The sequence below is a fragment of the Musa acuminata genome, chromosome BXJ1-8 (genome assembly GCF_036884655.1).
Source record: "Musa acuminata AAA Group cultivar baxijiao chromosome BXJ1-8, Cavendish_Baxijiao_AAA, whole genome shotgun sequence".
NCBI lineage: Eukaryota > Viridiplantae > Streptophyta > Magnoliopsida > Zingiberales > Musaceae > Musa > Musa acuminata.
Window position 1 is genome coordinate 30,909,514 of NC_088334.1, and position 15,757 is coordinate 30,925,270.

The window sequence follows — 15,757 nt, forward strand, 5'->3', positions numbered from 1 at the left end:
AAAAGGTATGATGATGATCATGCATGGTATAATGAAATTTTATTATGTATCATGGTTTGGATGCAATACTTAAACTTATGAGGTAAGTAATGATATGATGTATTTTATATAATTCATGATTAAAATTATGGCATGTTGATAGGGGGAGTTTAGTTTAAACTCTATCATCGATTGGTTGTTATCATCAAAAATTGGGAGATTATTGAATCTCGAATTTTGATGATGAAATCAATTAATGAGTTTATGATCTAATCTGCATTTGAGTGATGTAGGACTAACTTCGATCAAGAAAAGACATCGATTAAAATAGAAAGAATCGAACATTGAGTTGGAGTGAACAGAAGATTAGATGTCGGTCAGAGGATCGATCGACATGCCAGTAGGACTTCATGCCATGAGTTCAGGCATCGAGTTGAAGGATCGGACATTGCGCCAAGAAGATCGAAAGTTGCGAGAGGTCAACATGCCAATTGGGCAATACGCCAAAAGAGAGGACGATGAGCCGAAGGATCAGACGAAGTGCTAGATGAACCAATGACATGTCGGACAACATAGAATTCTAGTCTTGTAATCAATTATTTTAATTAGTCGTAGTTAGGTCATAATTGAGTTAGTTTCGAGTATAACCATACCAACTCAATTAGAGGCCTATTAGGCCTGAGTTAGGACTATTTTGGTCCTAGTGGAAAGTCGATTCAGTGACCCAAGGATAGGTGGAACTGCCTATGACCTAGAAAAGTCAAGAGCAAACTTTTTCAAGCTATCAAGCGGTGGTACCGTCAGACTAGGTGGTGGTACCACCTAGTGTCAAACAGTGGTACCACTAGACTGGGCGGTGGTACCACCTACTATTAGTGTTGCAGGCGGTGGTACCATCAAGACCTGGGAAACCTGGGATGAGACCTTTTTGTTAGGAATGAGTCGGCACTAAGAGGGGGGGGTGAATTAGTGTAGCGGTAAAAACTTCGGTTTCAAAAAATCTCTTTCGTACGATTAAAACCGATCTCAGAAGATGTTAACTTGAAAGCGTATACAAGCGTAGGTGTAATAAAAGCACAGTAAGGAGGAGAGGCAGTTTGCTATAAAAGCAAATTGCTCAAAGTAAATGCAAACTGAGTTTATAGTGGTTCGGTCGTCGTGACCTACGTCCACTCCCGATTCCTCCTCCATCGAGGCTACCAGCATCCACTATCAGTCTTCCTTCAATAGGCGAAGACTAACCACCTTTTACAGCTCTTTCTCCTTTTACCGAGTTTAGGAGATAACCCTTACACCCCCACTTACTTCTCTCTCAAACTATTCTAACACTTAGAAGAAGGAGAGGAGTTCATACAAGATTATAGTAGCGTTTCTTTCTTTTTTACTCTAAATTCTTATGTAGTTTAACCAGGGATGAGAGGGGTATTTATAGGCTTCAAGTTTATTTAAACTTGGAGCCTAAAAATGTCTCATCCCGGGTTTCTCTGGTCTTGGTGGTACCACCGCCTACAACACTAACACTGGGCAGTATCACCGCTTGGAAGACTATGTTTGGGTGGTACCACCACCCAGACTGGCGATACTATCGCCTAACACTACCACTGGGTGGGACCACCGCCCAGACTAGCGGTACCACCGCCTGACACAATCTCGGAGATTGTGCCACGATGGTACCACATATTGGGTCAATGTTTGGGCCTTTCATTGGGCCCAACACAGTCCATACATGGGCTCAACTAGCCCCTAATTGGATTGGCCCAATTCTAATCTCAATTATGTGCTAACTATGAAATCTAAGACAATTACTAAGCTAAACAAGTCCGTAAGTCTAGGTTTCTTCCGACGAGCTTCCAGCAATCTTCCGATGAACTTCCGACAATCTCTCGTCAATGTTCTAGCAGACTCCTGACAAGCTCCTGGACTTCACGATGATCTTCTTGGTGAGTTCCAATGAGCTTCTTCGATAAGCTCCTGGTCTTCTCGGTCAATTCCGATAGAACTTCCGACGAACGTCCAAACTTTCAACAAACTCTTGAACTCCTAACGAAATCGCATCCTTAACTTTGGGACTTCATTTTGCTTTATGCATTGATCACTATGGTAGTTAATCCTGTACAAATAAAATCTACTTCGATCTAGATAATTAATACTAAGCTAATCTAATGTTGTCCAACATGTCATTGGTTCATCGACGCCTCGTCCGATTGTTCGGCGCATCGCCCTCTCTTATGGCCTATTGCCCAATCGGCCAGTTGACCTCCATAACTCTGATTTCCTTAGTGCAATATCCGCTCTTCTTGGCCCGATGCCCGAACTCATGGCCCGAAGCCTTCTGTCGATACGTCGACCGATCCTTCGGCTCGACGTCCAATCTTCCGACATATTTTTCTCTGATCCAATATGATTCTTCTTGCTTTAGTTGTCTCTCCCAGATCGAACCATCTTGCATCACTCAAAATACGAATTAAATCATAAACAATATCAATTGGTTTCATCATCAAAATCCGAGATTCAATACTTTTCTGACTTCATTTTTGAAGTCATTTGGGGTCTATAAATACCCTAATTATTTCTGCTTGGAAGAGTACAAAATTGAGTAGAAAAATGGAGAAAGTATACTTAAAAAAAAAAGGTGTTGTAATCTCTCTAAAGTTAGTGAGTCTCTTCCTCCTAGAGTTAGAATGTTTCTAAGGGAGGAGTAAGGTCTAAAAGAGAGAGGCTTGTAGAGGTTGTCTCCAAAACTTGTGAAAAGAAGAAAGAGTTGTAAGAGTAGTTGATCTTCACCCATTGGAAAGAAAATTGGTAGTGAAAGTTGGTGGCCTTGAGTGAAAAAGAATTGGAGGTGGACGTAGGTCATGACGACCGAACCACTATAAAATCGGCTCGTATTTCCTTCATGCTTTTCATTTATATTGCTAACTAATTTACCTATTTACTTACTTACTATGCTTATGAACATTTTCAAATTAAATATATTTTTGATATGATTTGATCGAATGAAAGTTTTTCAAACTGAAAATTTTATTGAAAGCACTAATTTAAAAAAACCCACCCCCCCCCCCCCCCTCCTCCTCCTCCTCTTAGTGCCAATTTCAGTCCAATAAGATAAAAGTTCAAGTCTTACATTGAATCGATTTGGAGACACAGAGAAAAAGAACTGAGAATATGACACAAGCTATCCACGCATGAAAATAAAATTTCCAAGAAGGGAAGATGGAGATACGACCAATTGGATCTCTAGGGCAAATTTTTTTTTTTTTACGTAACTCCAAAAGAATCCAAGGTGGAAATTACTTCAATCCAACTAGAGGGAGATGTAATCCAATTATATAATTGGTACGAAAACTTGTTAGGATCAAGAGCGGCACTAAGAGAGGGGGAGAGTGAATTAGTGCAGCGAAAAATTCTTCGATTTCATAAAATATTTCGTATGTTCGATGGAAATCGATTCGAAAAGATAGCAACTTGAAACATAAGAGAGCGTAAGTGTAGTGAAAGCAAGATGAAGAGGAGAAGAAGTTTGCTATGAAATGATTTGTAGTTAAAGAAAATTGTTCAAAACGAAATGCAAACAAGAATTTAGAGTGGTTCGGTCAATGTGACCTACATCCACTTTCGGATTCCTTCTCCATTAAGGTCACCGACGTCCACTAAAGGCCTTCCTTCAATAGATAAAGACCAATCACCTTTTACAGCTCCTTCTCCTTTTGTCAGGTTTAGGAGAGAACCCTTACAAGTCTCATACCTCTCTTGAATGATCTCAAAACTTAGAAAGGGAGGAGAAGGACTCTAGAACTTGTTTACAACACTTTTACACCCTAATAACTCAAGATTACAATCACACTTCGGTGCCTTTTCATGATGAAAAGGGTAGGGTATTTGTAGGCCCCAATGGCTTTCAAAAATGGAGCCAAAAAGTGTCTCATCCCGGATTTTCGAGGTACTAGCGGTACCACCGCCATTACTGGGTGGTACCACCGCTTGTTACCTGATACTGGGCGGTACCACCGCTTGATAGAGCTCGGAGATTGAGCTCTAGCGATACCACTGCCTGACAGGAGCGGTACCATCACTGGCAGCATTAACTGCCAACAGTACCACCGCCCAGACCACCTAGGAGATTGGGTCTTCCAAGCGGTGCCACCGTTGGTCAGAGTCCAACAACCTAGTTGGGCCTTGTATTTAGCCCAAACCATCCTAGCTCTGAGCCCAGTTGGCCCTTAACAGAGTTGATGGGATTACCTACCAAATCAACTCTAATTATTGTTCTAACTACGATTAAGGCAAGCATGGTCCGGTACGTCGATTTTTCACTCGGTGATCCTCCGGCGAATTTCTCAGTGAGCTTCCAATGAACTCCCGACCAACTCTAGGCTAGTCTTCCGACGTGCTTCCGATGATCTCCCGATGAGCTTTCGGTGAGTCTTCCAACATGCTTCCGGTGATCTCACGATAAACTCTCAGCGAGCTCCCGGTATATTGTCCGAGTTTTTGACTCTGGCCCATCATCTGCTTTACGCCTTACTGCTATCGTAGTTAATCCTGCACACTTAACTCAACACATGGATTAAATCAAATAATTTATCAATTAATTTCATTATTAAAATTCGAGATTCAACAAACCTATCATGGGGTCCACTCGTGGGAGCAATTCAAAAGAGGGCTTCTTGTTCACTTTGGACCATCTGAATATGAGAATGTTAATAGGTAGTTCGCTAAAATTCGTTAGATTTCTATAGTGCTAGAATATCATAGAAGATTTTGTTGAATCTCGTATTTTGATGATGAAACCAATTGATAAGTATTTATGATTTGAACTGCATTTTTAGTGACGTAGGATACTTTGATCAAGATGAGACAATTAAAGCAGAAAGAATCATGTTGGACCGGTGGAACATGTTAGAAGATTGGACGTCGAGCCGGAGGATCGGTCGATGTATCGATAGAAAGCTTCGGGCCATAGATTCGAGCATCGGGCTAAGAAGAGTGGATATTGCGCCAAGGATATTGGAGTTACAGAGTCAACTAGCTGATTGGGCAATAGGCCGCAAGAGAGGACGATGCGCCAAAGAATCGGACGAAGTGTCGATGGACCAATGACATACCGGATAATATGATTCATGCGCAGTATTAATTATATAGATCAAAGTGTATTTTTACATGTGTAGGATTAACTACGATGGCAAAGTATAAAGCAAAATGGAGTCCCGGAGTCAAGGACGTGATTTCATTAGGAGTTCGAGAGTTTGTCGGAAGTCTAGATGTTCGTCGGAAGTTCTGCAGGAACCAGCCAAGAAGTCCAGGAGCTTGCCGGAAGAAGCTCATCGGAAATCACTAAGAAGATTGTTGTAAAGTCTAGGAGTTTGTCGGGAGTTCGCTGGAACATTACCGAGAGATCGTCGGAAGTTCACCGGAAGATCGTCGGAAGCTCACCGGAAGAAACTAGACTTACGAACTTGTTTAGCTTAGTAAATGTCTTAGATTTCGTAGTTAGCATGTACTTGAGATTGAAATTGGGCCATCCCAATTATGGGCCAATTGGGCCCATGTAAGGACTGTGTTGGGCCCAATGAAATGCCCAAATAGTGACCCAAGAAGTGGCACCGTCGTGACATAGTCTTTGAGATTGTGTAAGTTGTGGTACCGCTTGTCTGAGCGGTGGTACCACCCCTGGCAAGGTGCCAAGCGGTGGTACCGCTAGTCCAGGCGATGGTACCGCCTAATGGCCTAGTGCTAGGTGATGGTACCGTCTAGTGTAGTGTCGGTGTCAGACTGACACTAGCGGTAGTACCGCCCAGCACAAGCGGTGGTACCGCTCGAACCCAGGTAACCCAGGATGAGATGTATTTAGGCTCAAAGTTCGAATCAATTTGAGGCCTATAAATACCCTTCTCATTCTTGGTTAATACACACAAGTATTGAGAGTAAAAAGAAAAGAAACTCTACTCTAATCTTGCATGAAACTCCTCTCAAAGTTCTAAGTGTTAGAATAGTTTGAGAGGGGAGTGAGTGGGGGTGCAAGGGTTATCTCCTCAACTCGGTAAAAGAAGAAAAAATTGTAAGAAGGAGGTTGATCTTCGCCTATAAAGGAAGATCGATAGTGGATGCTGGTGGCCTCGATGGAAGAGGAATCAGTGGAGTGGATGTAAGTCACAACGATCGAACCACTATAAAATCGACGTGTTCTTCTCTGGTTTGCATTTCTATATTTGAGTAATTTACTTTACTACAAAGCTGTTAACTTGCTTTACATATACTATGCATCTTCTATATGCTTGCAAGCTATCTTTATGAAAACGCTTTCAAGTTAACCTCTCTCCGAAATGGTTTTCGTCGAAATCGGTTTTTATCGTACGAAGGTTTTTTGAACCGATATAATTTTACCACTACACTAATTCACCCCTCTTAGTACCAATTCTTTTCCTAATAGTTGGTATCAGAGCCTCGTATTTCTCATTTGATTTAACACCCAAGAGAAATGACTCTTTTCGGCTTTCAAGAGGGTCACTCTCTCATTCATCCTCCCTTGTTCAATGGGACGGACTACACATATTAGAAAACTCGAATAAGAGTTTTCCTACTTTCTTTGGATTTAAATTTATGGAGTATTGTGGAAAATGATTTTTGAATGTCTTCTCTTCCAATAAACCATTGGAATGATTTGGAGAAGAAGACGTTTTCTTTAAATGCTAGAGCTATGAATGCTCTATTTTGTGCCTTAGATAAAAATGAATTCAATCGGGTTTCTTTATGCAAAACGACTTTCGATATTTGGCATATTCTCGAAATCATACATGAAGGCACGAATAGAGTTAAAGAGTCTAAAGTCAATCTTTTATTGCACGATTTTAAACTTTTTCAAATGAAGCCTAGCGAAACCATTATTGATATATACACCCGTTTTATAGATGTTGTCAATGGTTTAAAAGCTCTTGGCAAATGTTTTTCGAATCTTGAACTTGTGAATAAAGTTTTACGCTCACTTTCTAAAAATTGGGATTCTAAAATAACAGCAATACAAAAAGCAAAAGATCTCAATATTTTTTCACTTGAAGAACTTTTCGGTTCATTATTGACATATGAAATGACTTGCAATGCTCATGAAGAGCTTGAGAACTACCTTCTAAAGAACAAAAAGGATTTCGGACTTAGAACAATCGAATACCACTCGAGCATAAGCTCAAATGATGGTGAACTTGAATTCCCCACTATAAAATTTAAAAAGTTTATGAAACAAAAATTAAAGAACAAAAAGAACGCAACTACTTGCTATAAATGTAAGAAGAGGGAAGCACTTTGGGATGAATTAAGCTCCTTCGAATATGAGGAGAAAATCAATAAAAACGAGGTGGCAAACTACGCCTTAACGGCTTTTGACGACGAGGTAAACGAAACTCCCTTAATTTATTTTGAAATTACATGATGCTTTCAATGAGTTATTTTTAATTTAGTTTAATTATGTTTTATAAGTTGTATGTTTAATAATATAATAAAAAAACTAAAAAATTAGGATCATGCTTATCATTCTAGTAATTTTAAAAATGATCATGAAAATTACATATTTTATGATAAACGAACAAAATGTTAAAATTAAATCTAGTGATTAATTTCTTGTATGGTATAAACAATTATGTGTATTGTGATGATTTTGTATTGTTTTCGAGTTTTGTTAGATGGCTTTCATATGAAAAATTTAAGCATACATATAAAATCAATCACATAAAAAGATAAATCAAATCTTTTGTCTAAAGAAATAATAATCTGTATTATATTGATTTCGTTATTGATTTCTGACTTTGATTGAAAACGCTCAATGAAATCATGCTTGTTGTTTTTAATAAAAGTTTTGGTACAATGCTTGATGACTTTATTCTATGCATGAGATTTTGAAGTTATACATAATAGCTTTTGTATGGAAGGCTTGATGATTTTTATGATGAATCTTGTCCTTGTTTTTCGATTTTAAACATGATGTATGGTTTTGATATAAGAACAAATATTTGGCCTTGCTAATATAAAGTCAATCATACAAATTGAAACTAAAGAAGATTAGATATCTTTAAGAATCATTCAACATTATGTTCAATGAAGCCATACTTAATGTCTTAATGAAAATGTTAAGAGATTTGATATCATGCTTAATGAGTTTATATTTCAAAATTATACATGATGATTTTTATGATTTATGGCTTGTTGATCCTTGTCGTGATGAAATTTAATTTTTTGGTTTTAAAACGATGATGAATGTTTTTATTTAGCAAAGGCATGTATGAAATAAAAGGGGAATACATTTCTTAAAAATTTCTCAATTCCTATGTTATGAATTTTTAAACCATGAAATTGATTTTGATTTTTCATTAATGAATCCATGTATATTATGCTTTTGTGAATCTCATGGATTATGAAAATGATTTAAATTTAATGGATTTTATGAAATCATGATCTTAATTTCTCATGATTTATAACTCAAAAATTATTTTTATAAATCAAGATTGTCTACTATGATTCTTTCTTCTCGCCATTTGAGTTATCCAAAAAGAATAATAATATGTCTCTTGATATTCACAATTTGTCTTCATTATTTGTATATCTCATCACCAAAAATCTCTTGATATTTTTTATGATGATATGAAATTATGCATGAAATACTCATGAATTTATGTTGATGCAAACAAATGAGAAGTTATGATCATGCATGATAGAATGTAATATAATTTGATATTTATATACCATCATGATTTGAAATGCTATGATTTGTTGTCAAAATGGTGTATCATGAATGCTTGAATATCATGTATGATATGTCTATAGTGATAGATTTATTTGTGTCATGCATGAAGTAAGGATACAAATATAAGGTTTTGAAATTATGCATATTTTAATTTGAAAATATAATGATACACAAATAAGATTAATACTTTACCTTTATCATGATTTAAAAATTACTATAAAGGGAAAAGAATTATAAAATTATATTCTTCCCTTCTTTTTGACAAGGACAAAGGGAGAGATAGCTAGCTTGTATAAGTCAAGAAGATGCAAAGACATGCTAGCTTACTCATCTCAAAAGAGAAGTAAAGATTGCTAACTTGTATATTTGAAGAAGCAAAAGTTGTTTTCTTAAATATCTCAATATTGCTAGCTTATATTTTTTTTTAATGATGTAAAAAAATTTTCTAAGCTTGCATGATGTAGAAATTGTTATCTTAAACATCACTAAGAATTGCTAGCTTACAATGTCAAGAGAAGCAAAAGTACTATCTTGCCTATCTCAAGAAGCAAAACATGCTAACTTACAAAATTTACAATCATGCACATCTTTAAAATTAATGATGATTTGATGATTATGCATGTTGTAAAGTGATATAAAATTGCTAACTGATGAGGATAGTAATTATGATAAGACTCGGCTGACGTCAGATGACGCCTCACGCAACAGCACCTGGTCAATGCAGACCGGAACACCGACCGAGGCGCATTAACATCCTACCAAAGCTCAATTCTTCACATCACGCCAACACAAAGTCAGACGCTACCAGCCTGCCCCCCGCAAGCGGGCAGCTTAGGAAGCAGTAAGCTTCCCTATAAATACTCCCTCGTTCATCAGATAGAGGGGGAGAGACAGACACACAAAAACACTTCTTCATCTGAAACCCCCTCCACATCTGCTAACTTGATCGTTGGAGGGGTCGGGCCGAGCACCTCGGCTCGACCTTCGTGCAGGTGCGAAGCCGAAGGTCCCCTCCGGACGCGCAAGCGAGGAGTTCCTGCCCGGAGGAGATGGCTACACCGTCCCGATCGGACACCGCACCCGACCACCTCAACGGGCTCGAGGAATGCCCCAAGGAGATCCCCGTCGTCCGGACCCGAACTGAGCCGCGTCGGCCCCGAGGCCACGGCTCAAAGTTGTTTCTCATAATAGATTGGCTCTAGAAGGAGGGCCCGGAATGTCGGGTGACCACCCGAGTGGCTCAGATGAGCCCACGGCTGAGAGGTCACACCCGACTGAAGCCTCGGGGGAACCTCCCCCGCACGGAGACCATCGTGACGAACACCCCGCCACGACCTCCGAACGATATTGGTGAATATTCAACGACCCGGACTTGCCGTCGCCCGACGGCGCCCCAGCCGACTCAACGCCCGTGTCGTCCGAGGCCTTTCAGGACCTCGCTCTTCAAGTCCGAGCCTTGATAGAAATGGTGCAAACCATTATCCCGCTCATTTCTCATCCGGCGTACCTACCTACGATCGAACCACTGCGACAACGCAAGGCGCCCATTCGGGCCCACATGACACTTCCGGAGCCCCCCACTTCGCCTCGGGTCTGACCGGCCCCACTCGGGGATCCAGTGATGGCAAACCCAAGCGGCCGCCCAGAACCCGAGGCACTCTCTTCGGACTCCCTACGGGCCTAGTTGCGCTTCGTCAGCCAGCGACTCGACGAGGTGCAGAAAGAGGGTCGCATGTCCAAGGGAGAGCTCGGGGAAGATGCACACCAAGGATCTCCCTTCACACCCGAGATACAGGATCTGACAGTCCCCCTGGACTTCCAACTCCCCTCTTTGGACGCTTACGATGGCTCCACCGACCCGGCGGACCACATAGCCACTTTTCGTACCCAAATGGCGCTATACGGAACCTCTGATGCCCTGATATGCAGAGTATTTCCTACCACTCTGAGAGGGCCGGCCCACGCGTGGTATGGCGGCTTGAAGACCGGAACGATTGCTTCCTTCGACCAGCTCACCAATGACTTCGAGCTCCACTTCGTAGTCTATGCACGGCCAAGGCCCTCCGCGGCACTGCTCCTCGGACTCAAACAAAGGGAGGACGAGCCCCTCTCACATTTTGTGGATCGCTTTGCCACGCAAAACCAGGGTTTGTTGGACACTCACCCTTCTCTGTTGGTGCAGGCGTTTATAATAGGCCTACGACCTTCCAGATTCCTCTGGTCCCTCGTGGAGCGACCCCCCACCACGGTGCCAGAGATGCTCCAGCGGGCTAACCAGTACATCGCAGCGGAGGCCTGGGCGGCCGTAAGGAGAAGGGATGACTTTCGGCAGCAGGCTCCATAGAAAGGGTCAAGCACCCGCGACGGCTATCCGATGTAGTCCTCGTGAAAAGAAATTTAGGCCCTGCCTCAGTCTCTTTCGAGCGAAGGTTCAATATCTACTTGACTACCTCCCGGCTCGCGGTTAGCCTCGGCCTAAATCCTTCTGAATCTACCCGGCTCGGCCGAAGTCTGCCGAGTCCACCTCAGCATGGCCTGCCCGCCTGAGCCGTGTCCCTCGGCCGTAGACTGCCTGAGTTCTGCCTTAGGACAGCTTGCCCGCCTGAGTCGTGTCCTTCGGCCTTTGCCATATCTCTCAGTTGTAGACTGCCGAGCCCTCCTCAGGGCGGCCTATTGCCCGAGACCATGCCTGCGCGGTCTACCCACCTGCGTCGTGCTACTCGGCCGCATGAGGCTAGAGAGACCACGCCTACACGGTCTGCCCACCTGCGTCATTCTACTCGGCCGCATGATGCCCGAGACCACACCTGCGCGGCCAGCCCGTTTGCGTCGTGCTCCTCGGCTCCATGCCCCGAGACACACCTGCGCGGCCAGCCCGCCTGCTTCGTGCTCCTCGACTCCATACTCCTCGAGACACACCTGCGAGGTCAGCCCGCCTGCGTCATGCTCCTCGGCTCCTCGGCCCCATGCTCCCCGAGACACACCTGCGCGGCCAGCCCGCCTGCGTTGTGCTCCTCGGCTCCTCGGCCCCATGACCCGAGACATGCCTACGCAGGCAGCCCGCCTGCGTCGTGCTCCTCGGCTCCTCGGCCCCATGACCCGATACACGCCAGCGTGGACAGCCTGCCTATGTCGTGCTCCTCGGCTCCTCGGCCCCATGACCCGAGAAACGCCTGCGTGGCCAGCCCACCTGCGTCATGCTCCTCAGCTCCTCGGCCCCATGACCCGAGATACGCCTGCGCGGCCAACCCACCTGTGTCGTGCTCCTCGGCTCCATGTTCCCTGAGACACACCTGCACGGCTAGCTCGCCTGCGTCGTGCTCCTCGGCTCCTCGGCCCCATGACCTGAGACACGCCTGTGCGGCCAGCCCGCCTGCGTCGTGCTCCTCGGCTCCTCGGCTCCATGCTCCCCGAGACACACCTACGCGGCTAGCCCGCCTGCGTCGTGCTCCTCGGTTCCTCGACTCCATGACCCGAGACACGCCTGCATGGACAGCCCGCTTGCCTCGTGCTCCTCGGCTCCATGCTCCCCAAGACCGCGTCTGCGCGGCTAGCCCACCTGAAAGCTGAACCCATGCTTCGGACTCCCATTACAACGACCGACGCATAGCTTCTTTCCGGGGGGGAATATGATGAGGATAGTAATTATGATAAGACTCGGCTGACGTCAGATGACGCCTCACGCAATAGCACCTGGTCAATGCAGATCAGAACGCCGACCGAGGCGCATTAACATCCTGCCAAAGCTCAATTCTTTACGCCACGCCAACACAAAGTCAAACGCTACCAACCTGCCCCCTGCAAGCGGGCAGCTCAGGAAGCAGTAAGCTTCCCTATAAATACCCTCTCGTTCATCAGAAAGAGGGGGAGGGACAGACACACAAAAACACTTTTTCATATGAAACCCCCTCCACATCTGCTAACTTGATCGTCGGAGGGGTCGGGCCGAGCACCTCGGCTCGACCTTCGTGCAGGTGTGAAGCCGAAGGTCCCCTTCGGACGCACAGGCAAGGAGTTCCTGCCCGGAGGAGACGGCTACACCGTCCCGATCAGACACCGCACTCGACCACCTCAGCGGGCTCGAGGAACGCCCCAGGGAGATCCCCGTTGTCCGGACCCGAACCGAGCCACGTCGGCCCCGAGGCCATGGCTCAAAGTTGTTTCTCACGACACTAACTTACACTTTCTAAAATGATGAAAAATTTTGCTAGCTTGTATGTTGTAGAACATGCTATCTTACTATCTTGTATATCTAAAGATAGCTTGCATGTTCTAATATGATGTAGCACTTGCTGAATTTTTGCTAGCTTGTATGATGATAAAAATGGAGATTATGTTTATCATGTAATGAGTTGAACTTGTATTTTCAAAAATTTGAAAGTTACACTTCTCCTTTTTGTTGATGATAAAGGGGGAGAAGTATGATTATGTTATGCATGATGATGTGTTGTAAATATTCAAGATGAAATTTGCAATGACTTGGATTCAGTTTGAATTCAAGGTTCTATCAATATGGCATATTGATAGAGGGAGTTCAGGTTAACTCCATCATCAATTGGTTGTCATCATAAAAAAGGGGGAGATTGTTGAATCTCGTATTTTGATGATAAAACCAATTGATAAATATTTATGATTTGATCTGTATTTTTAGTGACGTAGGATGTTTCGATCAGGATGAGACAATTAAAGCAGGAAGAATCATGTTAGGCCAGTGGAACATGTTAGAAGATTGGACGTCGAGCTGGAGAATCGGTCGACGTATTGACAGAAGGCTTCGGGCCATGGATTCGGGCATCGAACCAAGAAGAGCGGATATTGTACCAAAGATATGAGAGTTGCAGAGTCAATTGGCCGATTGGGTAATAGGCCACAAGAGAGGACGATGCACCAAAGAATCGGATGAATCGTCGATGGACCAACGACATGCTAGACAATATGATTCATGCTTAGTATTAATTGTCTAGATCAAAGTATGTTTTTACATATGTAGGATTAATTACGATAGCAAAGCATAAAGCAAAATGGAGTCCCAGAGTCGAGGATACGATTTCATTGGGAGTTCGAGAGTTCGTCGGAAGTCCAAACGTTCGTTGGAAATTCTGCAAGAACCAGCCGAGAAGTCTAAGAGCTTGCCAGAAGAAGCTTGTCGGAACTCGCCAAGAAGATTGTTGTGAAGTCCAAGAGCTTGTTGGGAGTCCGCTGGAACATTGCCGAGAGATCGTCGAAAGTTCACCGGAAGATCGCTGGAAGCTCGTCGGAAGAAACTAGACTTATAGACTTGTTTAGCTTAGTAAAATTCTTTCATAGTTAGCACATAATTGGGATTGGAATTGGGCCAACCCAATTATTGGCTAGTTGGGCCCATGTAAGGACTGTGTTTGGCCTAATAAACGGCCCAAACAATGACCCAAGAAGTGGCACCGTCATGGCACAGTCTTCGAGATTGTGTCAAGTGGTGGTACCGCCCTTAGCAAGGTGCCAGGTGGTGGTACCGCCAAACTAGGCGATGGTACCGCCTAGTGTAGTGTTAGTGTCAGACTGACACTAGCGGTAGTACCGCCCAGCACAAGCGATGGTACTTCTCGAACCCAGGAAACCTAGGATGAGATATTTTTAGGCTCCAAGTTTGAATCAACTTGAGGCCTATAAATACCTCTCTCATCCTTGGTTAATATACACAAGTATTGAGAGTAAAAAGGAAAGAAACTCTACTATAATCTTATGTAAAACTCCTCTTAAAGTTCTAAGTGTTAGAATAGTTTGAGAGAGAAGTGAGTGGGGGTGTAAGGGTTATCTCCTAAACTCGGTAAAAGGAGAAAGAGCTGTAAGAAGGAGGTTGATCTTTGCCTATAAAGGAAGATCGATAGTGGATGCCAGTGGCCTCGACGGAAGAGGAATTGATGGAGTGGGTGTAGGTCACGACGACCGAACCACTATAAAATTGGTGTGTTCTTCTCTGGTTTGCATTTCTATATTTGAGCAATTTAATTTATTGCAAACTTCTTAACTTACTTTACATCTACTATGCATCTTTCGTACGCTTTGAAGCTATCTTTACGAAAACGTTTTCAAGTTAACCTCTCTCCGAAACGGTTTATGTCAAAATCAGTTTTGATCATATGAAGGTTTTTTGAACCGATGTAATTTTACCGCTGCACTAATTCACCCCCCGCCCCTCTTAGTGTCGACTCTTTTCCTAACAGATTTAAACGATTGTCAAATCAAGCCAGCCAAAGACTGATTCGAATGATAACTTATTGGAGCATTTACTAAAGGACTTAATCCAGATATCCGGTGTGAAGTCATAGCTCGCTAACCCCGCACTATGATAGCTGCAATTTCATTTGAACGTTTACACGAGGAAAAAATCAGTAGAGAAAATCATAGAAACAAAAGTGATAACAAACAAATGATCAACAAGCCACCTGCCCCATCTATTCCCAACTGAAATCCTAAAACCCAAAGACTAACTCGAGAAGAACTCAAAATCAATGACGGGTTTGTGCAAGCACTGTGATGAAAAGTGGAGTAGGGAGCACCGATGTAAGCAAGGAAAACTTTTGATGATTGAACCAATTGGGGAGGAATTGAAAGCTAACAATGTGGAATCCGATCATGAAAGTATAGATTCTAGTGAAGATGTTGGACCTATCATACATATAGTGCATGCATTAACCGACTATTTAACCTGCAAACTATGAAAGTTGGAGGAACTTTGGAACATCAACATGTTATAGTTTTAATTGATACTAGTAGCACTAACAATTTTATGGATAGTAAGGTTGCTGATCGATTGACCTATCACATTGAAGGCTATGACAAATTTGAAGTAAAAGTCACTTATAGATGAATTTTAACTTGTGGTAGCAAATGTTCGAAGATAAAATTGGTTATATAGGGTCAAGAGTTACTTGTAGACTTCTTTTTGCTATCCTTGGAAGACTTTGAAGTGGTGCTTGGAATTGAATCACTATCAACCTTGGGTGATGTTTCTTGGAATTTTTCTAAACTAATTATAAAGTTTTTTATTAATGGAATGCAGGTGAT